The 11,408-nt window shown below is 36.3% G+C and overlaps 1 long non-coding RNA gene across 2 annotated transcripts in view; it reads left to right on the forward strand.

The window, feature by feature from the left end:
- LOC116652954 (uncharacterized) overlaps window positions 1-5,483 on the forward strand; it is a 45,950-nt gene extending 40,467 nt beyond the window's left edge. For both annotated transcript variants that reach the window (XR_014942596.1, XR_014942597.1), the window contains 2 exons: window positions 2,145-2,227; window positions 4,051-5,483. This is a non-coding gene — a long non-coding RNA (uncharacterized LOC116652954). The remainder of the gene's footprint in view (window positions 1-2,144; window positions 2,228-4,050) is intronic.
- Window positions 5,484-11,408: the final 5,925 nt, after the last annotated feature.

Genomic DNA, 11,408 nt, shown 5'->3' on the forward strand with positions numbered 1-11,408 from the left:
ATGTGGTGGCTGGGACATGAAACAGATGCTCGCCTGTTGTTTGACCCAGAGAACACGCTTCAATTACAGTGCTTATTATGGGGAACTAACATTTCCCTTGCCAGCCTGGTAAATCTGCTTTCACTCAGAGTGTGCACTTGATGAAACTATTTGTCCTGTAATGAATACCAATTTAAAGTTCTCATTCTAACTTTTGCACACCCTAATGTGTGGCTTTTTACTGTGTCTAAGCTAAAAGCATCTCTTTGCAGCAGCAAGGACCAAAGTGTTCTCAGCCTGGAAGTGGGGTTCTTGGCCCCCCTGGTAACAAAACCAAAACTGACATTATTTGTTTTGTGATCATGCCCCTAAGCCTCAATCAAAAAAAGACACAAGAGAACAGATGGATGCAAGTACACGGGGGAAACAGAAGACAAAACATTTATTGATTTAGTAAGCATCAGCCACAGTGCACCAGCTGCTCAGGTATTAAATATTTTGTAGGCAGCATTGTATAGATATAAAAATCATAATAATTGTTGTTATAAATTAGCATATATGAAAGAAAGAAAGATTTTTTCTTGCTGTTGTACCATGAGACTGGAAAATGTGGCCATTAAATGCAAGCACCTCTGTAAGTATAATCAGCTATTCTTCAGCTGCAAACATTACATTATCCTACACTGAGTTGAAGTTGATGGTTGTGTTCTCATTTAGAAGCTGATAAATATCATATTTGAATTTTGTGACAAGTGTGTCTGCAGTACATAACTTGTTTAATTTGCAACATTGACTAATTCTACATCTGTTCAGATATCTAAAATGTTCTGAAAACACCCCTCCCAAAAATGTCCAGAAGCATTTTAAAGAGGCACTGATGATGAAATAAACAAAGAGGAAAATATGATGATGAATTTTGTTCTAGAAGGATATTCTGAGTATAAACTTATGAAAATGTAGAGATCATAACCAGAAATCTTAAGATTTCAATAAATATATTTAAGAACTGTTTTTAAAGCCTGGTTTAAATGGGGAAAAAAAACTAAACTCCAAACTTATAGCTCACATACCTTTAGAATGGCTTGCTTGTTTTACTCGGTGAGTGGAACTATTGGAAATTTTCCAGTGAAACTTCTTTCAAATTGATAAAGGAAAAATGGATTTTTTTTCAGGGCAGTATCCCTGAAAGATTAAACTTTTTTCAGGATGATTTTCTTGGATTTGTAATGATATTACTTCTACAGCTGAGGGGGAAGAATCCATCAGTTAACCTAACTTTCCCATTTCTGTTGGTGTCAGAAGTTCCATGTTAAACATTGTGGGTGGTCTGTCAGGCACGACTGTGGTGTGTTATTCCCATGTCCAAAAGTTAAACTGAAAGATTTTTCTCAAGAGCACATTCCTTTATATGGAAAGACAGGGAGATTTGGTTAGGGCCAGATTCATTTAGATCTAAATAAATATTTTTGCTTGGTGCTTTTGCAAAATTTGCTGCCCAGTTATTTTGTTCAAAATTTAAAAGTTCCATTGTTTTTATTGTCTTTATAGTCTGGTTTTTAGAGACCCAAAATATTAATGGCATTTTTTCCCCTTCCTTTTCAAGGACATTACAAAAGCAATTTTACGGGAAGAACGTGAAACAAGTAAAAACACATGGAAAGGGGAGCTTATGTATACAGTACATTGTCATCTTAGCCAACTTACATAAAGTTTATTCATAATTCCAACTTTTTTTCTTTTTTTTTTTTTTTTTTCATTTTTTCATAATATGGAGAAGAATGACAACAATACTGACTGAGCCAATGGACTTGATTACATATGTGTTAAATAACCTGCAACAGATTCCCAACTAATGTAACTAACCACCAACTGTAATGAAGGCATATCAGATAAGGAAGCAGCCCTCTTGTTTTTGCAAACCCTAGGGAAACATGACATGAAATTTAGAACAGCTTATATGGATTTTTACCCTCATCAATAAACAATAACTACCTTTCAGCTATTCATTTTGTGTTTTGACAGCTGACAAAATCTGTAACGTACAGTTTCCAGGTATAGAAGTTATATGAGATCCAGATGTACGCTTTCTATGTAAACCAAATTGCTACATGCTCTTTAATATTCCTATTAGCTCATTTTTCTTCTGCAAATGGCTTTATTTCTAGGACAAATGGAACTAGTGAGAACCTTGGCTTGTTCCCAATTGAAGGAATGTTTGCACAGTGAATATGCAATTTATGAAGCATTTGTAAGTACTTGTGAGTGAGCATAAATTCTAATAAATCCTTTTTCCAGTAGAACTTTCTTTAAACTTCTGGTCTTACAGATGGACTTAATGTGCATTTCAGAAAATCTAGAAGTTGAACTGCCTGAAGATATTCCTCATATAGCTTGTCTTCTCTCTTTCAGGCTGAATTCTAAACTAAATTACCCAGCATGCTGGCAGCTCCCTCCTTTGAATTACTGCTCACCTCATTGCTGAAATTAGCTTGGAAAGACCTTTATATGGACAATCATATTCCATATTAGTGCAATATAAAAAGTATATAGATTAGACTCTAATTTCATCCTATGATTTTTTTGTGTGTGTGTAACTGGAGTAATTGTTTTCAATTTCTGCCTATGGATTAAGCTATCTCTACAGCATGCTGGATAGAATTACATCCTGGTATACTAAGTAGGGCTCATAGTCTGGTATCTTCTCACAAAAAGCACATTTTGAACTCTGATCATCTCCTAGGCTCTGGACAGCCTAAGGTGTCACGTTCATTGAGATTGTCAGACTCAACTCCTAAGACTTCCTGGCCATGGTGGACATCGCCCAGATGCCACAGCCTTCAGCAATGCTATTCAGTTTGGCTTACCACAGGGGGTCACTAGAAATCAGTGAGAAATACTTCCTTCTTCTCCACTCTAGGAACTATGAAATGCTCACAGCCACTGTGCCATTCCCTATTATTTTCAAGACTTTACAGAGGGAAAAGCAGATGTGATTATTTTCCTTTATAACCAGACAGCTTTTACCACTAAAATGTACAAGTGGTTTCCTAAAATTTCGTAGAAGTTTGCTCTTGATCAAAGCTAGTTTGATTTCAAAAGCTTGTGTTCATTTATTTTTCTAGTATAACTTTGTATTATTTTTCATTTCATTTGTTAAAGCAAGTTTCAAATGTGACACAGACCCTTAACTTTTATGATCAGGAAGCAGAACTTTTGTTTCTTCCAAACTACACTGCAAGTAATAATTTTTCTTAAATAAAAATTAATACAATGAAAATTGTGTTCTAATAACCACTGTGCAACCAAGGAAGTAGTTATGAGCAGCTGCATATCTTTTCTCTTACATAACCCATTTCAGTTTTATTCATGACTGCCCCATAAAGTCTATGCCCCATAAAGTCTATTCACCATGCTTGCACTGTGCTCTTTCACATTCCTTTCATTCCAAAAGATACCAGGGAAAAGTTAGAATAAAGAGGTCACAGGCTTGAAGTTTGACTCTCTACTGCTTCTGGGACAAAGCAGTGTGCCTAAGGGAGCCTTCTCTACATAAATTACAAGAAATTAAAGACCTGCATACACCACAGTAGGAACTAACATCTCATAAACATTACCAAATGCTATCTGATCATTTTCCTTTAGGCAGACATGAGATCAAGCTGATATCAGTTAATCTTATACTGCAGCTGTATGTTGGGTAGTGTTCGTGAAGACCTTGAAATTCCTCCTTCTAGCTGCAGCCATTCATCCTGAACAGCTGAGATGTAATGCTAATGAAATAATGCTGGGAAAATAGATTAGGAAATATTCAGGCTTTAATTTATGGAGACTATTATAACAGATGGGTCAAAATACTGGTTAACCAATAAATTAAAAAAAAAAAATAAAAAATCCAATAGTTGAAACTGTCAGGGAATGATGGTTTTGTAGGTTGAGTCATTTGCTGGAAGTATTATTGCTTTTGGCTTCGGTTTTGTGCTAGATAGTGTAAGTGATAGAAAATAAAACTCTCTCTATGTATGTATATATGTTTATTTGTTTATTTATTTACTTATTTATTTTTGCCTCCAGCAACTCAGAATTTGGCCAGTCCTGATGCTGCTTGAGAGAAACTTCCCCTGATATCACTGCAGCGTGACTTCTCTGTGCTTTGTACTGAGTTAGAGTATAATGAATGTATATTCTGCATGGTATGCAAAAGGACCTTGCACACAGACTAAAAAGGTTAATTTTTCATGTATATTGGAAAAGTCAAAGCAATATTACCCTTAAAAATTCAGGCAATGGCGTTCCCTAAACCTCTCAGTGTTCATATGTACAGCAAGAGGCTCTGAAACATTTTTATTTTGCAACACTCGTAATTCATTACAACTATAATATGCATACTCAAAAAATAATGTTGAAAGTTTGCTGGTGATCAGTGCACAGCAGCAGTGCCACACCAGCATTTGTGTGAACCCGGAATGCTTGTTTCCTTATTCTTCTGACATGTAGTCAAAACCTGAAGAATGTTAAATCATTTATTTATGTATTTTAAGATGATAGTTAACTTGTCAAACTTAAAACCAGAATGTTTCAGTCACCAGAGCTCATTTCCTCTGCCACACTGTGTGTCAATCCTACTTTGTCACCAGGACCTGATCAAAGCCATGGGGATCAGAAAGCTTTGTGAGGAACGGTTGTGTCTGGAGGCCAGAGGAAAGGTTGGACCCTAGGTGTGTTAAGTCCTGTAAATGAGCATTGCAAGTGATAGCTCACCTACTATGAACCGAATAAACAAGATGGACAAAAACTAATGATAATATCCTCATGCAGACACATACAGCTGAGGTACAGTAGTGACTAAATGACTTCCCACAAGACACAACAGAGCTTGAAACCAAATTTCAATATTCTCAACCTACCTTCTGTCTCCTAATCACCCTGCTTTGCAGAAGAATCACTGACTTATTCCTGTGGTGGTGATCACATGTGACACATTGACATTTGGGGCCTGACAGGCCAACCTTGCTGAGGACTGGTATTGTACTGGTGTGCTGAGAGGGAAGGTGGGTTGGGGCTCTGACAGACTGGTTGCTGATAAAAGAGCTTGGTTTGGAAGCTTCGTGGTAGCTGTGAGGTGAGGAGAAAAGGGAAAGTTTATAACTGGGGGGAGGGGAGGGTGAAACTCAATTGAAAAATATAAATTTAATGCATATTTAAAAGCTGGGTATGCAAGCTGAACTTTCCCTGGGGCTAATTGCTGTAATGGCATGTTAAATAAAACCTTTCTAAACTTGGATGTACCACAGGAACACTGTTTAATAATGAAGTGCTCATGGACAAATTCTCCCAAGTACTAGGCAGAAACAGGCTTTTATTTAACATGAATTGCAGTATATGTTCTTTCCTAACTAGGTATTATGGCCATCACAAATCAGATCGTTTCTTTTCCTGTTACTCTCAGAGTTGCCTTCTCCTTATGCTGTCCTGGTTAGCAATGAATAAAAAACCTGTTTCTCCTCTTTGCTTTTTTTTTTGTATAGTTCTCTGATAGATACAGAAATGTTCTTTGTCCTTCCCAAGCAGCTGGTAACTGAGGCCGTTCCTTTTTCAATATGTATGTGCTCAAGAAAAGGCAAAGCTGCTGGAAAACTGAAGATATGAAACAGTAGTATCCACTGACAAGACTCTGGAACAAATGTACTTCAGCTGATGAGCCTGTACCTCAAATAAGTCTAAATGATGGCATTCCATATTGAGCAAAAGAAGGGGACAAAAACAGCAACAAAAGAGTACAAGATCTTTCTAAAATTAAAACATTTAAGCCTGAAAAGTTTCTTCCAGTCTATGTATATAGAAACAGCTAGATATAGCCATGGATTTCCTGGTTTACTTGTGGTACAGGCAAGGGACTCTGAGAAGTAGTTCAAGGATTTAATTGGAAAATATTTCAGAATATTATCTAGTTGTTTGACAGTTTCTGCCCCCAGTTAGGCTGTAAACAGTGCCAGTATCTATTCTTCTTTTGCAGTACTTGGAGCATTCCTGCTTCTCATTCCATTAACTGGGATGACTCATAGATGACTGAAAGACTAGTAGTAAAATTCTGAAATCTTTCTAAATGTTTCCCTTTTGAAGGAAAAGAATGATGGATTTAATGAGAAAACACTTTCAGTTGCAGATGCACTCCAATAAAAGGAGTTTTGTTGTATCTGATTCATCCCTATTCCCCATCTCTTCAGTGTTTTTTGTGCTAGAGTAGGGCAACAGAGTGTAGAGCAAGGAGATCTGCTTTTGAAATGCAACCTCACAACTACACATGATGTTATCACACTGGTGCAACCTTGTACCTTTCAGTGTTCAGTGACATTTATTAGAATAAGTATTTTATTTATTTATTATTTATTTTATTATTTATTTGTATAAGGCAAAATTGGGAATGTATATATCCACTATGTGAAAAGGTGCCTTAGATATTGGTACATTTTTCAAGAAGCATACACAACACTTTATTTTCATAAAACATTTATTTTGAGTGTGTTCAGTACAGAAATAAAAGTATATGATTCATCTAAGCCTTAGAATAATGAGTTTACGTATTAGGGAATTTATTTGGTAGAAATCAATATCTTTTCATTTCATCTGGGAAAGAATAATATTAGACACTTGTTGGTTCTTGGCATTCATAACACTCTGCTTGTAAAGGGAAACAAAGAATTTTACAGCTACTTCCAAGGCAGTGTATTATTAGATCTTAATACTTAACTGCATTTCCTCATAAACACTGATTTGTTGTTGTTATTGCTATGAGTGCATCTAGGTGGTCTTATAGATAAAAGAAATGAAAAAATAAAAGAAATTAAAAAATTATACTTTGTTTATTTGTGTCTGCCTAGGTCCTGGACTCAGATGCAAGTCATTTGTTTTTTTCTTCAGAAGTGGAAAACTCAACTCCCTCTTATGAACTCCTCAGGTGTTAACAACCACAAAGAGTGATAGAGCATGAGTCTTTTTCTAACCAAGAGGTTTCGCTGAGAGTGATACTTCAGGTCTTTCATATTCCTCTATGGCATGGGAGACATCCCATTTTAGATTTCCACGCACATCCCAGAAAAGTGTCATAACTACCAAGCTTTGTTTGGAGTGGGGTGGGGGACAAGAAAGGAGAAGAAAGCAGAGAAGCTGGTGTAAAATACTGTCCAGCTCTAAATATTCTCCTCAAACTGCCTCACACTGTAGCCCAGTAGTTAAAACACTCTTCTCTGAGTTGAGCTGATGAGAATTAAGGTCTTAAGACTTTCTGTTCCTCCTGCCAGCAGGGGCTATAGCCAGTGCATAATTGGTTCTATATGCATTCTGACTAGAAATTCTTTCCACTTTGAAACTGCAGATACTCTATTGTTGAGAGCCTTTTTTCACAAACTGATTTTTATATCTGAAAAATGGTTCCTCCTAAACATTCCTAGCCAGCTCCACTCTATATTTGCTAAAGACATGACTTCAATTTTTTGCATCATTACTGTTTGGTTTTTTTCTTTTTTCTTTTTTTCTTTTTTTATCCCGTTGACCTTTTATTCTGTCTCTTCCAATGCCAGAATTACAAAGGCCATGAGATGTGAGTGTAACAGTGTCCTACCTAGGTCATATCTATAGAACATCAGGTCCCTTGTTTCCCAGTATCAGACATACACAGATTTTTTGCTGTCTATTTTGGCTTTTGGACAATTAGTCATTCCAACACACTTTTTACAGCTAATGATCATGAGCAGAAGCTTTGTCCTAGAAATGATCAGTTGAGCCATGTATTGGCTATGTGGTCTTTGAATGGCAACACTGCTCAGATATACGTTTACTGCATGTTGTGTTTTATCTGGTAGTGCATCTCCACTGACACTGAATGGCAGTGTGAGACTTTGCAGAATGAAACTGTGCAAACTCATGTCTTTTGTTCTTACTGTGGGGATATCCTATACTTACAAACAGCAACCTGTAGTACCACAGCTGGACGCTTAGTGGTCCACGAGCAGGGATGGATTATGCAGAAGGACTAGACTGGTCCTCCCTATGGGCAGCACCATCAGTCACTCCTGCTCATAGGTCTGGGGCCAAGCTTGGTCAGGCCAAGCTTGCAGATAGCTAGAGTACATTGTTCTGCTTGGCAGGGCTTTAACTTGCAGAGTTAACTCTACTCAACAGAAAATTATGCCAGACCCTTGCCTTTGAAGATTTCGGTAAACTTCTTTTTCAGGGAAAAAGAGTTGCCAACTGGGATTTTTTGTGAGTTACTGCTTTTCAAAGATCTTTGTCAGAGGGGCTTGGTTAAGGGCATTGCTAGGGGAAACTAATTATAATTTTCAAATACGTTAGACTTGAATAAACATTTAATTAAACTGAGACCAGCACTTTCAGCCATTGCCTATCTTCTCCTTTTTGCAGAGTTGGGGAGTTCTGGGAAATTCCTGATGCTACACATTTTTTGACAGTGTCAGCAAACTCCAAACCAATTTTCAGTACTTCCTTTTACTTTCTCTTCCTTTTCTCCTAACTCCTTCTCGTAGATGCTGTACCCTACCTTTTACTCTCTTAATTTTCCATTTTCCCTCTTTTCATTGCAATCTCCAATTTCCTTCTAACTTCTCCTTCTTTTCTCATTACTCCATGGTCCACTCTCTATGTTTTTCTTTTCCACTCCCTCTTTCCCCTTCTCAGCTGAAACTCACAAACTGAGTTATCTCCCCATCATCCTAACGATCCTAGTGATGGATAGGAATATCCTAAATCTTAGCAGCTGTAGGTCAGATGGGCTGACTGTCCCCTCCCTGATTTGCATCATCTTTCTCCAAAGGTCCATTCACCTTTGATGACAGCAGAAGCTGTATGTGTGCTGGGAAGAAGTGGAACGAAAAAGGAAGATGGTTTTTTTTTGTCACTTACTAAAAAACAGCAAATGGCTGCCAAGCAGCCAAGGAAAACCCACAGGATGTGGGGAAGTGATAGAGGAGGGGGTCACATCCCATATGACATACAACATACAATGATGTCTTCCTATTGAGGTACTATAATGCTGATTTTATGGCATTGTCCACATAATAGCCACAACAGAGCATGCAACATTAGATGCTGAGTGTGAGTCTTTGCAGTTATTAAAAACTATAAATATCTTCCATAAAAGTGAAGGGAAAACATTGACCACATGATGTTTTTATTTCAAAAACATCCAACCAATCCTGGTTTGTACCAGGTTTAGAATTCCCCCTTCCTCCAATATAATTTGATTTCACATTGTCTTGCTCTTTCTTTGCCTTTTTCTTTCTTTTCCTCAAGGACTTCCAAAGGTTAAGTGTACTTGCATGGCAGGACATGATTAAGGAGCGCAATACTGCACCAAGATAAAGTAAATATAAACAGTACTATCATCTTTATTTTGTAGGGGAACAAAGAAGTTATTGCAGAGTAGCTTGTGATGTTGGCTGATATTACATATGCATTAATATACTAAACTGACTTTTTTTTACATATCTTCAACCATACAAGCTTAGCAGATGTTGGCAGCAAATACAAAGGTCTACTAACTACAAACAAATGAACTAGGCATAACTTTATCCATTCCTACATCTTTGTGAGAGTTACAGCATTATCTGCCAAATAAAAAATAGTAATTAAAATAACTCAGCAAAAACTCAAATTCTGTTTAAAAAAATGTGACCAAATTCTCACACACAACTCATCCACAGGCTTCTGCTCAGGCATGTTTTTCTCCTTCTCTATGCCAAACACAAGACACTATTTTTCTTTTCTATTTTAAAGTATGCAAGGTGTTAAACAAAATCCTGTAAACTTGGCCTGTCAACCTTAACTTCTAGGCTTTCTAACTTGTAAATCTAGTTTGCCGTAAATCTCAACTTGCGCTGTTCTTTTACTGTAATTTAAGTCTTGAAGGCATTTTGCTTTACACCTTCAGGTATTCTGTGAAGACCTACCACTTATCAATTCATTCTCAAGTGTAGAGGGTCTTTTAAAATTTTCACAATGTAGAGATGTTATTCCAGCAAGATTCAGCAGACTTAGGATTCAGTGACTGTCTAAATTAATTTGGTTCAGGCAAGGAGGTGTTTTCACGGTAGCCAGCCTACTTATAAATTCTGTTTCAGCCATGAGAAAACTCTTTAGACTAGAGGCATTTCAGAAGTGAAGAAAGTGTTTAGATCCTACTGAAAATAAACAATTTCTAGACTTCAAGAAAAAAATGCAAAAACATATTCAAAGTAATGGTAGATTTCTGGTTTCTTGGATAGAACTGGAAAGATAAGACATATCAGAGATCATACTCAGTGTCTGTCAATTTATGGATTTGATAACTATGCTCTGAATTTTGGAAAACAAATAGTTGCTTGGTTGGAGATTTGGTTGCAAAAACCTTTCTCTTCATTTTCATACAGGCACAGAGGTTCTTTAAAAAAAACCAAACTGATGATGTATCAATGTGATAATGTATGTTTAGTTATAAAGAAAAACAAAACACAATACTCTTCATGTATCTTCACACCACTGCTCCTGTGTAACTCTCATCCTCTTGATGAGGATTAAATTCTTCTGTCTGGTAAAATACAAAAGGCAATGTGGTTTAAAAACTTTTTGAAGAAAAAGACACAGAGCATAACTTGTGTTTTTCAGTTTTAAAAGTACATTGATCTACAATCAGTGTGGGAATTTTAGTCACATTCTCAGCTTGTCATTTGAATGAAAGCAATCATTTCAATTTTCTCTGCTTTCTAGATATCATTAAAGTACAGATTAAGTGTTCTGTAAATGGAATCTAATTATTTATTATGCCTATTAATATACATATGAATTATCTTGAATTGCACATATTGGTTATTGAGTAGTTTAAACGAATCACTAAATACGTAATATATTGCATTACTAGTTCTCAACATTTACCAAACTACAGAAATTTGACACGCTAAGCATGTCTGAAAGCTTCTCTCCTGTCTGATAAAATCACTTCATTAGTGATGCAATCATGTAAAATTTTTCCTCCTAGTTAAAATTTTCATAATATCCTAGTAGATATTGTGTATGTTGTGTCCATAATTTGGAGGGGATGATTTCCATGCAGGACATGAACAAAAGACATTACTCCTGTATTTAATGATAAAAGCTGTCTTACAAAATCTTCTTGCTATTAGGATTTAATGTGTGTGAGTAAAGAGTAGCAACCTTAAAGTATTTCTAAAACTTTGAATAATTCCCCAGTGTGAGGAATTAACAGCTAATGAGATTTTCTACAACTTACAATATGAATAAATATATGGAGCTTTTTCTGAGGATTTAGATCTTGTAAGCCATGCGTTTCTCTGATTTTTATATCTTTCATGTTTGTCATAAAAACTCAGAGAATATTATACCTACCTCTGAGGACATGTTTTCTTTATCTCTTAAATGTC

Source organism: Coturnix japonica, chromosome 2, assembly GCF_054131305.1.
Source record: "Coturnix japonica strain WE chromosome 2, WE-NBRP24, whole genome shotgun sequence".
In the NCBI taxonomy this organism is placed as follows: domain Eukaryota; kingdom Metazoa; phylum Chordata; class Aves; order Galliformes; family Phasianidae; genus Coturnix; species Coturnix japonica.